Raw genomic sequence first — 13094 nt, forward strand, 5'->3', positions numbered from 1 at the left:
GCAGGTGTCAGGAAGCAGGAGTCAGGAAGCAGGTGTCAGGAAGCAGGAAGCAGGTGTCAGGAAGCAGGAAGCAGGTGTCAGGAAGCAGGAGACAGGAAGCAGGTGTCAGGAAGCAGGAAGCAGGTGTCAGGAAGCAGGAGACAGGAAGCAGGTGTCAGGAAGCAGGTGTCATGAATCAGGAAGCAGGATTCAGGAAGCAGGACTCAGGAAGCAGGTGTCAGGAAGCAGGTGTCAGGAAGCAGGAGACAGGAAGCAGGTGTCAGGAAGCAGGAAGCAGGTGTCAGGAAGCAGGTGTAAGGAAGCAGGTGTCAGGAAGCAGGAAGCAGGAAGCAGGTGTCAGGAAACAGGTGTCATGAATCAGGAAGCAGGACTCAGGAAGCAGGTGTCAGGAAGCAGGTGTCAGGAAGCAGGAGTCAGGAAGCAGGTGTCAGGAAGCAGGAGTCAGGAAGCAGGAGACAGGAAGCAGGTGTCCTAACGTTCAAAATAGATTTGATGAATGTTTCTTGGTATGACCTTCAGCTCACCCCCTTCTCCCTCCCCCTTCCTCTGCCCCCCCCCCCCCCCCATATTGTGTCCCAATGTAGAGGCTGATTCCACTTGTTCAGCTTGTTCAGCTAGTGGCAAAAGTAATTTACTAACTCAAGGAAGCTCATTGAGCAAATGGTGCAAATTATCTCTGGATGCTAATGTACCTAGAAATGTGTAAAAAAATAGCACCCAAACCCCATTATAGACCAGCCGTTTACTACTGAGAGGAGGAGGAGGAGGAGGAGGAGCGGAGAAGAGAGGAGGAAGCATGGAGGAGGAGGAGGCATGAAGGAGGAGGAGAGGAGAGGCTTGGAGGAGGAAGAGAGAAGAGAGGAGGAGGCATGTAGGAGGAGGAGGCATGACGGAGGAGGAGAGGAGAGGAGGCTTGGAAGAGGAGGAGAGGAGAGGAGTTCTGACTGACTGTCGGTCTTTGCTCTCTCTCAACCTGAGGTGGTGTAACTTTACTCAACCTGAGGTGGTGTAACTTTACTCAACCTGAGGTGGTGTAACTTTACTCAACCTGAGGTGGTGTAACTTACTCAACCTGAGGTGGTGTAACTTTACTCAACCTGAGGTGGTGTAACTTTACTCAACCTGAGGTGGTGTAACTTTACTCAACCTGAGGTGGTGTAACTTTACTCAACCTGAGGTGGTGTAACTTTACTCAACCTGAGGTGGTGTAACTTTACTCAACCTGAGGTGGTGTAACTTTACTCAACCTGAGGTGGTGTAACTTTACTCAACCTGAGGTGGTGTAACTTTACTCAACCTGAGGTGGTGTAACTTTACTCAACCTGAGGTGGTGTAACTTTACTCAACCTGAGGTGGTGTAACTTTACTCAACCTGAGCGTAAACCCTCGGTTCAACCCGTTTGATCAGGACTCACCTTAATGCATATACGAAATATACAGAACTATTTCACAGCTTAATGTGTCCTACACAGTACCACAACAATATACAGAACCATCTCACAGCTTAAAGTGTTTTCCTGATGAAACTGTTTTTCCATGATTACCTACTGTAATGCATCACCACTTATATATCCAGCCATCAGCAATTCCCATTCCGTAGAAACGTCAAAATCTTCAAGGATTGAAGTGTGCAACCTATTTCTGTTTTGCTCACCGTCAGATAATCTCCAGAGAAGGCGTATGTTAAAGAGGATGTCCTTATTTCGCTCCAGGTCTCGGTGTTTTTTAGAGATGTGTCACATCCTGACCAGTAAAAGGGGTTATTTGTTATTGTAGTTTGGACGTGGCAGGGGGGTGTTTGTTTTGTGTGTTTTGGGGTTTTGATGTATGTTCTATATTTTATATTTCTATGTTTTTGTATTTCTGTGTTTTGGCCTGGAATGGCTCTCAATCAGGGACAACTGTACTTCGTTGTCGCTGATTGGGAGTCATACTTAGGTAGCCCCTTTTTCCCACCGGTCTGGTGTGGGAAGTTGTCTTTGCGTTGCATGTGTTTCCCCTGGTCTTGTATCGTTTTGCTGGTTCACGTTTAAAATAAAGAAAGACGAACCCAATTTACGCTGCGCCTTGGTCTGCCGTTAACGACGGACGTTACAAGATGCTAATTGTTGTCATGGTAGAAACGTTAGCGTGGTCCCAGCCTTTGACAGGACTCCTCTTGTTATTGCTAATCCCACACGTAGGAGGGAGAGGCTCTGCTGCGTCACAAATACAAACCCTATTCCTTATATAGTGCACTTCTTTTGACCAGAACCCTATGGGGACTAGTGCACTATATAGGCAATAGGGTGCCATTTGAGACGCAAGGGAGACACTTTTTAAACGGCTACAGTTTGGCCCTGTGAAAACAAGCCTCCCAATCGTTCTGAGAACATGATGGATATCCTCATAGTCCTTTCTTCTCCAGGATCAAACAAACCTCAGTATTCACATTCTGTCAGTCAGCCCTGTGTCTGTCTGCCAGTCGCTCTCTCTCTCTCGCTCTCTCCCTCGCTCTCTCTCTCTCTGTCTCTCGCTCGCTGTCTCTCTTAATTTAATTAAATTCAATTCAAAGGGCTTTATTGGCATAGGAAACATATGTTTACATTGCCAAAACAAGTGAAATGGATAATAAACAAAAGTGAAATAAACAATATAAAAATAACAGTGAACATTACACACTCACAAAAGTTTCAATAGAATAAAGACATAAATATGGGTTGTATTTACAATGGTGTTTGTTGTTCACTGGTTGCCCTTTTCTTGTGGCAACAGGTCACAAATCTTGCTGCTGTGATGTCACACTGTGGTATTTCACCCAGTAGATATGGGACTTTATCAAAATTGGGTTTGGTTTCAAATTCTTTGTTGATCTGTGTAATCTGAAGGAAATATGTGTCTCTAATATGGTCCTACATTTGGGCAGGAGGTTAGGAAGTGCAGCTCAGTTTCCACCTCATTTTGTGGGCAGTGTTGCACATATCCTGTCTTCTCTTGAGAGCCAGGTCTGCCTACAGCGGCCTTTCTCAATAGCAAGGCTATGCTCACTGAGTCTGTACATAGTCAAAGCTTTCCTTAAGTTTGGGTCAGTCACAGTGGTCAGGTATTCTGCCACTGTGTACTCTCTGTTTAGGACCAAATAGCATTCTGGTTTGCTCTGTTTTTTTGTTAGTTCTTTCCAATGTGTCAAGTAATTATCTTTTTGTTTTCTCATGATTTGGTTGGGTCTAATTGTGTTGCTGTTCTGGAGCTCTGTGGGGTCTGTTTGTGTTTGTGAACAGAGCCCCAGGACCCGCTTGCTTAGGGGACTCTTCTCCAGGTTCATCTCTCTGTAGGTGATGGCTTTGTTATGGAAGGTTTGGGAATCACTTCCTTTTAGGTGGTTGTAGAATTTAACGGCTCTTTTCTGGATTTTGATAATTAGCGGGAATCGACCTAATTCTGCTCTGCATGCATTATTTTGTGTTTGTCCCATTTTGTGAATTCTTGGTTGGTGAGCGGACCCCAGACCTCACAACCATAAAGGGCAATGGGTTCTATAACTGATTCAAGTATTTTTAGCCAGATCCTAATTGGTTTGTCTAATTTTATGTTCCTTTTGGTGGTGTAGAAGGTCCTTCTTGCCTTGTCTCTCAGCTCGTTCATAGCTTTGTGGAAGTTACCTGTGGCGCTGATGTTTAGGCCGAGGTATGTATAGTTGTTTTGTGCGCTCTAGGGCAACAGTGTCAAGATCTTAATTTATTTCACAAATAATTTTTGTCCTTTATTTTTGTCTTACTGTCAGGGCCAGGTCTGACTGAATCTGTGCAGAAGATCTAGGTGCTGCTGTAGACCCTCCTTGGTTGGGGACAGAAGCACCAGATCATCAGCAAACAGTAGACATTCTAGTAGGGTGGGGCCGGGTGCTGCAGACTGTTGTAGTGCCCTAATTGGTTATATATGTTGAAGAGGGTGGGGCCTGTCTCACCCCACGGCCCTGTGGAAAGAAATGTGTGTGTTTTTTTTGCCAATTTTAACCGCACACTTGTTTGTCTACATGGATTTTATAATGTGGTATGTTTTTCCCCCAGCACCATTTTCCATCAGTTTGTATAGCAGACCCTCATGTTTTTTTTAAGTCAATAAAGTATGAGAAGACTTTGCCTTTACGTTTGTTTGTCAATTAAGGTGTGCAGGGTGAATACGTGGTCTGTCGTACGATAATTTGGTAAAAAGCCAATTTGACATTTGCTCATTACGTTGTTTTCACTGAGGAAATGTACAAGTCTGCTGTTAATGGATATGCTCTTGACCCATATCCCACGGGAGTTATTGGCCCATATCCCACAGTAGTTATTGGCCCATATCCCACGGTAGTTATTGACCCATATCCCACGGTAGTTATTGGCCCATATCCCACGGTAGTTATTGGCCCATATCCCACGGTAGTTATTGGCCCATATCCCACGGTAGTTATTGGCCCATATCCCACGGTAGTTATTGGCCCATATCCCACGGTAGTTATTGGCCCATATCCCACGGTAGTTATTGGCCCATATCCCACGGTAGTTATTGGCCCATATCCCACGGTAGTTATTGGCCCATATCCCACGGTAGTTATTGGCCCATATCCCACGGTAGTTATTGTCAGTTTTTGCACCAACAGAAATTTGCACCGCGTAACACAAACTCCAAAATGTTCTGGTACACTGTCTCGTCTAGGTTACTGTAGGCTATCTGAAACTAGATGTAGGCCTATCAGGGGCTATAGGCTACCTTCCTTTAATCTACTCAAAATTTGAGCAAAACTGAATTACAATCATAAACCCAGATTTTAATCAATAGCCTATGTCTATTGAAAACGACAAGTCAATCTCGCAAATGGGCCATATCCCACAGTAGTTATTGGCCCATATCCCACGGTAGTTATTGGCCCATATCCCACGGTAGGGGATAGTCATCAACAGTGTATAATAGGGGATAGTCATCAACAGTTTGTTTAGTGGAGGACTTCTGACCAGGGACTATAGGGCTCTGGTCACATGACTTCCTGTTCTCTTTATAGTGGAGGACTTCTGACCAGGGACTATAGGGCTCTGGTCACATGACTTCCTGTTCTCTTTATAGTGGAGGACTTCTGACCAGGGACTATAGGGCTCTGGTCACATGACTTCCTGTTCTCTTTATAGTGGAGGACTTCTGACCAGGGACTATAGGGCTCTGGTCACATGACTTCCTGTTGTCTTTATATTGGAGGACTTCTGCTAAAGCATTCCCAGGCGTTCTCTCTAACAAACCCAACACACATCTCCTATAGGAGGTGTTTTTGTCCCTGAGAAATACTCACTCTAGAGCCAACAGTAAAACAGTCTCTCACCCCGCAGTCTGACTTCCTGCTAAGGGACAGAACCTGATGGAGAAAGTTGCACTATTTCATTGTGTGTGTTTCTTTAGAAAACATCAAGAGTTGATCTGGTGGAGTACCTCTGCTCTTAGCCTGCGTCCCAGATGGCACCCTATCCTCTATATACTGCATTTCCTTGGACCAGTACCCTGGTTAAAAAAGTAGTGCACTGAATATGGTGTAAATTGGGACACAAGCTTAGATGTATTCTGCTGGAGATATGCTGTCTCAGAACACATTCACAGCTACTGCAACTTATAAAACTCCTTCCAGAGGACCACAGGGAGGTTTTTTTTCCATCAGACGTCAGGTAGCCTTGTTGCAATCTACAGGATGTTGTCAACTCAACAGCCCAACTTCTCTTTGTTCTCTCATCCTCCCTTTACCTCTTCTCTGTAAACTGGCCCTCCCAGGGAGCCATATTTCTGAGTGGGTTATAGTTCAGACAGGAACTTTCGTGCTGTAGCACTGTGCAGAGCTGGTCAAAAGTAGTGCACTGTATATATATATATAGGGAATAGGGTGCGATTTAGGATGTAATCTCTGAGTGTGTAGTGGAGTCTTAGTGCTCATAGTTCAGAGAACTGAAACTTTTCAGATGATCAAACTCCTTCCAGAGACCACAGGGAGGGTTTTCATCAGACGTCTGGTAGCATTGATGCAGTCTGCAGGGTGTTGTCTACTTTGACCAGAGCCCATAAGGCACTATATGGGGAATAGGTGTCCATTTGCAAAGCAGACTCCTTTTCAACCACCCGAGTGGCGCAGCGGGGTCTAAGGCACTGCATCTCAGTGCTAGAGGAGGTACACTACAGACCCTGGTTCAATTCCAGGCTGTATCACAACCGGACGTGATTAGGAGTCCCAGTAGGGCGGCGCACAATTGGCCCAGCATCGTCTGGGTTCGGGCCGAGGTAGGCCGTCATTGTAAATAAGAATTTGTTCTTAACTGACTTGTTAAATAAAGAATAAACGGCCACAGTTTGCCCTGATTGTGATTGGGTATTGGACCCAGGCCGTCCACAGCCTCTGATTGGACCCAGGCCGTCTACAGCCTCTGATTGGACCCAGGCCGTCTCCAGCCTCTGATTGGACCCAGGCCGTCTCCAGCCTCTGATTGGACCCAGGCCGTCTCCAGCCTCTGATTGGACCCAGGCCGTCTCCAGCCTCTGATTGGACCCAGGCCGTCTCCAGCCTCTGATTGGACCCAGGCCGTCTACAGCCTCTGATTGGACCCAGGCCGTCTACAGCCTCTGATTGGACCCAGGCCGTCCACAGCCTCGGATTGGACCCAGGCCGTCTACAGCCTCTGATTGGACCCAGGCCGTCCACATCCCAGAGGCCACTGCTGTCGATCAGATCTCTTTTTATTATATGTCAGTGCTTCTTTAATACGTCAGATGCCTTCATCTATTCATCATCCTTTTCTGCCATATTTATTTCAAGTGGCTGAGTCTTCAAACAGAACCCCAAGTGGTTTAAAATGGCCACTTCACATAACTCTCTGAACTGGAGGGTTGAGATGCTGGCCCTGATGATGGGATTATGTCCTAAATGGCACCCTATTCCCTACAAAGTGCACTACTTATGATAGGGCTCTGGTCAAAAGTAGTGCGCTATATACAATAGGGAATAGGGTGAACGTTTGGGACGTAAACGAGGACTGTATGACTGGATCGACATGATTATTTAAATCGGTTGTCAAGGTGACGAGAAGGATATACCTTGTGGTTGAATCACCTCCAATATCACCCTGTCATTCTCTAAATCACCTCCAATATCACCCTGTCATTCTCTAACTGAATCACCTCCAATATCACCCTGTCATTCTCTAAATCACCTCCAATATCACCCTGTCAATCTCTCACTGAATCACCTCCAATATCACCCTGTCATTCTCTAAATCACCTCCAATATCACCCTGTCATTCGCTAACTGAATCACCTCCAATATCACCCTGTCATTCTCTAAATCACCTCCAATATCACCCTGTCATTCTCTAACTGAATCAGCTCCAATATCACCCTGTCATTCTCTAAATCAACTCCAATATCACCCTGTCAATCTCTCACTGAATCACCTCCAATATCACCCTGTCATTCTCTAAATCACCTCCAATATCACACTGTCATTCGCTAACTGAATCACCTCCAATATCACCCTGTCATTCTCTAAATCACCTCCAATATCACCCTGTCATTCTCTAACTGAATCACCTCCAATATCACCCTGTCATTCTCTAAATCACCTCCAATATCACCCTGTCATTCTCTAAATCACCTCCAATATCACCCTGTCATTCTCTAACTGAATCAGCTCCAATATCACCCTGTCATTCTCTAAATCACCTCCAATATCACCCTGTCATTCTCTAACTGAATCACCTCCAATGTTACCCTGTCATTCTCTAAATCACCTCCAATATCACCCTGTCATTCTCTAACTGAATCAGCTCCAATATCACCCTGTCATTCGCTAACTGAATCACCTCCAGTATCACCCTGTCATTCTCTAAATCACCTCCAATATCACCCTGTCATTCTCTAACTGAATCAGCTCCAATATCACCCTGTCATTCTCTAAATCACCTCCAATATCACCCTGTCATTCTCTAAATCACCTCCAATATCACCCTGTCATTCTCTAACTAAATCACCTCCAATATCACCCTGTCATTCTCTAACTGAATCACCTCCAATATCACCCTGTCATTCTCTAAATCACCTCATATATCACCCTGTCATTCTCTAAATCACCTCCAATATCACCCTGTCATTCTCCCACTGAATCACCTCCAATATCACCCTGTCATTCTCTAACTGAATCACCTCCAATATCACCCTGTCATTCTCTAACTGAATCACCTCCAATATCACCCTGTCATTCTCTAACTGAATCACCTCCAATATCACCCTGTCATTGTCTAACTGAATCACCTCCAATATCACCCTGTCATTGTCTAACTGAATCACCTCCAATATCACCCTGTCATTCTCTAACTGAATCACCTCCAATATCACCCTGTCATTCTCTAAATCACCTCCAATATCACCCTGTCAATCTCTAACTCACCTCCAATATCACCCTGTCATTCTCTAACTGAATCAGCTCCAATATCCCCCTGTCATTCTCTAACTGAATCACCTCCAATATCACCCTGTCATTCTCTAACTGAATCACCTCCAATATCACCCTGTCATTCTCTAACTGAATCACCTCCAATATCACCCTGTCATTCTCTACTGAATCACCTCCAATATCACCCTGTCATTCTCTACTGAATCCCCTCCAATATCACCCTGTCAATCTCTAACTCAACTCCAATATCACCCTGTCATTCTCTAACTGAATCACCTCCAATATCACCCTGTCATTCTCTAACTGAATCACCTCCAATATCACCCTGTCATTCTCTAACTGAATCAGCTCCAATATCACCCTGTCATTCTCTAAATCACCTCCAATATCACCCTGTCATTCTCTAACTGAATCAGCTCCAATATCACCCTGTCATTCTCTAAATCACCTCCAATATCACCCTGTCATTCTCTAACTGAATCACCTCCAATATCACCCTGTCATTCTCTAACTGAATCACCTCCAATATCACCCTGTCATTCTCTAACTGAATCAGCTCCAATATCACCCTGTCATTCTCTAAATCACCTCCAATATCACCCTGTCATTCTCTAACTGAATCAGCTCCAATATCACCCTGTCATTCTCTAACTGAATCACCTCCAATATCACCATGTCAATCTCTAACTTAATCAACTCCAATATCACCCTATCATTCTCTAAATCACCTCCAATATCACCCTGTCATTCTCTAACTGAATCACCTCCAATATCACCCTGTCATTCTCTCACTGAATCACCTCCAATATCACCCTGTCATTCTCTAACTGAATCACCTCCAATATCACCCTGTCAATCTCTAACTGAATCACCTCCAATATCACCCTGTCAATCTCTAACTTAATCACCTCCAATATCACCCTGTCAATCTCTAACTTAATCACCTCCAATATCACCCTGTCATTCTCTAACTGAATCACCTCCAATATCACCCTGTCATTCTCTAAATCACCTCCAATATCACCCTGTCATTCTCTAACTGAATCACCTCCAATATCACCCTGTCATTCTCTAACTGAATCACCTCCAATATCACCCTGTCATTCTCTAACTGAATCACCTCCAATATCACCCTGTCATTCTCTAAATCACCTCCAATATCACCCTGTCATTCTCTAACTGAATCACCTCCAATATCACCCTGTCATTCTCTAACTGAATCACCTCCAATATCACCCTGTCATTCTCTAAATCACCTCCAATATCACCCTGTCATTCTCTAACTGAATCACCTCCAATATCACCCTGTCATTCTCTAACTGAATCAGCTCCAATATCACCCTGTCATTCGCTAACTGAATCACCTCCAATATCACCCTGTCATTCTCTACTGAATCATCTCCAATATCACCATGTCATTCTCTAAATCACCTCCAATATCACCCTGTCATTCTCTAACTGAATCACCTCCAATATCACCCTGTCATTCTCTAACTGAATCAGCTCCAATATCACCCTGTCATTCGCTAACTGAATCACCTCCAATATCACCCTGTCATTCTCTAACTGAATCACCTCCAATATCACCCTGTCATTCTCTCACTGAATCAGCTCCAATATCACCCTGTCATTCTCTAACTGAATAACCTCCAATATCACCCTGTCATTCTCTAACTGAATCAGCTCCAATATCACCCTGTCATTCTCTAAATCACCTCCAATATTACCCTGTCATTCTCTACTGAATCACCTCCAATATCACCCTGTAATTCTCTAACTGAATCACCTCCAATATCACCCTGTCATTCTCTACTGAATCACCTCCAATATCACCCTGTCATTCTCTTACTGAATCAGCTCCAATATCACCCTGTCATTCTCTAACTGAATCAGCTCCAATATCACCCTGTCATTCTCTCACTGAATCAGCTCCAATATCACCCTGTCATTCTCTAACTGAATCACCTCCAATATCACCCTGTCATTCTCTAAATCACCTCCAATATCACCCTGTCATTTTCTAACTGAATCACCTCCAATATCACCCTGTCATTCTCTAAATCACCTCCAATATCACCCTGTCAATCTCTCACTGAATCACCTCCAATATCACCCTGTCATTCTCTAACTGAATCAGCTCCAATATCACCCTGTCATTCTCTAAATCACCTCCAATATCACCCTGTCATTCTCTAACTGAATCAGCTCCAATATCACCCTGTCATTCTCTAAATCACCTCCAATATCACCCTGTCATTCTCTAACTGAATCAGCTCCAATATCACCCTGTCATTCTCTAACTGAATCACCTCCAATATCACCATGTCAATCTCTAACTTAATCAACTCCAATATCACCCTGTCATTCTCTAAATCACCTCCAATATCACCCTGTCATTCTCTAACTGAATCACCTCCAATATCACCCTGTCATTCTCTCACTGAATCACCTCCAATATCACCCTTTCATTCTCTAACTGAATCACCTCCAATATCACCCTGTCATTCTCTAACTGAATCACCTCCAATATCACCCTGTCAATCTCTAACTGAAATCACCTCCAATATCACCCTGTCAATCTCTAACTTAATCACCTGCCAATATTACCCTGTCAATCTCTAACTTAATCACCTCCAAATATCACCGCTGTCATTCTCTAACTGAATCACCTCCAATAGCACCCTGTCATTCTCTAAAATCACCTCCAATATCACCACCCTGTCATTCTCTAACTGAATCACCTCCAATATCACCCCTGTCATTCTCTAACCGAATCACCTCCAATATCACCCTTTCATTCTCTAACTGAATCACCTCCAATATCACCCTGTCATTCTCTAAATCACCTCCAATATCACCCTGTCATTCTCTAACTGAATCACCTCCAATATCACCCTGTCATTCTCTAACTGAATCACCTCCAATATCACCCTGTCATTCTCTAAATCACCTCCAATATCACCCTGTCATTCTCTAACTGAATCACCTCCAATATCACCCTGTCATTCTCTAACTGAATCAGCTCCAATATCACCGCGGCATTCGCTAACTGAATCACCTCCAATATCACCCTGTCATTCTCTACTGAATCACCTCCAATATCACCCTGTCATTCTCTAAATCACCTCCAATATCACCCTGTTCATTCTCTAACTGAATCACCTCCAATTCACCCTGTCAGTCTCTAACTGAAGTCGCTCCAATATCACCCTGTCATTCGCTAACTGAGATCACCTCCAATATCACCACTGTGCATTCTCTAGACTGAATCACACTCCAGATATCAACCCTGTCATTCTCTCACTGAATCAGCTCCAATATCAGCCCTGTCATTCTCTAACTGAATAACCTCCAGAGTATCACCCTGTCATTCTCTAACTGAATCAGCTCCAATATCACCCTGTCATTCTCTAAAATCACCTCCAATATTACCCTGTCATTCCTCTACTGAATCACCTCCAATATCACCCTGTAATTCTCTAACTGAATCACCTCCAATATCACCCTGTCATTCTCTACTGAATCACCTCCAATATCACCCTGTCATTCTCTAACTGAATCAGCTCCAATATCACCCTGTCATTCTCTAACTGAATCAGCTCCAATATCACCCTGTCATTCTCTCACTGAATCAGCTCCAATATCACCCTGTCATTCTCTAACTGAATCACCTCCAATATCACCCTGTCATTCTCTAAATCACCTCCAATATCACCCTGTCATTCTCTAACTGAATCACCTCCAATATCACCCCTGTCATTCTCTAAATCACCTCCAATATCACCCTGTCAATCTCTCACTGAATCACCTCCAATATCACCCTGTCATTCTCTAAATCACCTCCAATATCACCCTGTCATTCGCTAACTGAATCACCTCCAATATCACCTTGTCATTCTCTAAATCAACTCCAATATCACCCTGTCAATCTCTCACTGAATCACCTCCAAATACCCTTGTCTTCTCTAATCACCTCCAATATCCCTGCATCTCTACGAATCACCTCCAATATCACACTGTCATTCTCTAAATACCTCCAATATCACCCTGTCATTCTCTAACTGAATCACCCCCAATATCACCCTGTCATTCTCTAAATCACCTCCAATATCACCTGTCATCTCTAACTATCACCTCCATATCCCCTGTCATTCTCTAACGAATCACCTCCAATATCACCCTGTCATTCTCTAAATCACCTCCAATCACCCGTCATTCTCTCTAATCACCTCAATTCCCGTCATTCTCTAATCTCACCTCCATATCACCCTGTTCATCTCTCTAACTGATTCCACCTCCAATATCACCCTGTCATTCTCTTGAACACTCCATATCACCTTCATCCTAATCACCTCCAAACACCTGTCATTCTCTAACTGAATCACCTCCAATATCACCCTGTCAGTCGCTAACATGATCCCGCCAATATCACCCGGTCCCAGCGCTAACTGAATCACCTCCAATATCACCCTGTCATTCTCTACTGAACACCTCCAATATCACCCTGTCATTCTCTAAATCACCTCCAATATCACCCTGTCATTCTCTAACTGAATCACCTCCAATATCACCCTGTCATTCTCTAACTGAATCAGCTCCAATATCACCCTGTCATTCGCTAACTGAATCACCTCCAATATCACCCTGTCATTCT

Source organism: Salmo trutta, unplaced genomic scaffold (genome assembly GCF_901001165.1).
Source record: "Salmo trutta unplaced genomic scaffold, fSalTru1.1, whole genome shotgun sequence".
Lineage (NCBI taxonomy): Eukaryota > Metazoa > Chordata > Actinopteri > Salmoniformes > Salmonidae > Salmo > Salmo trutta.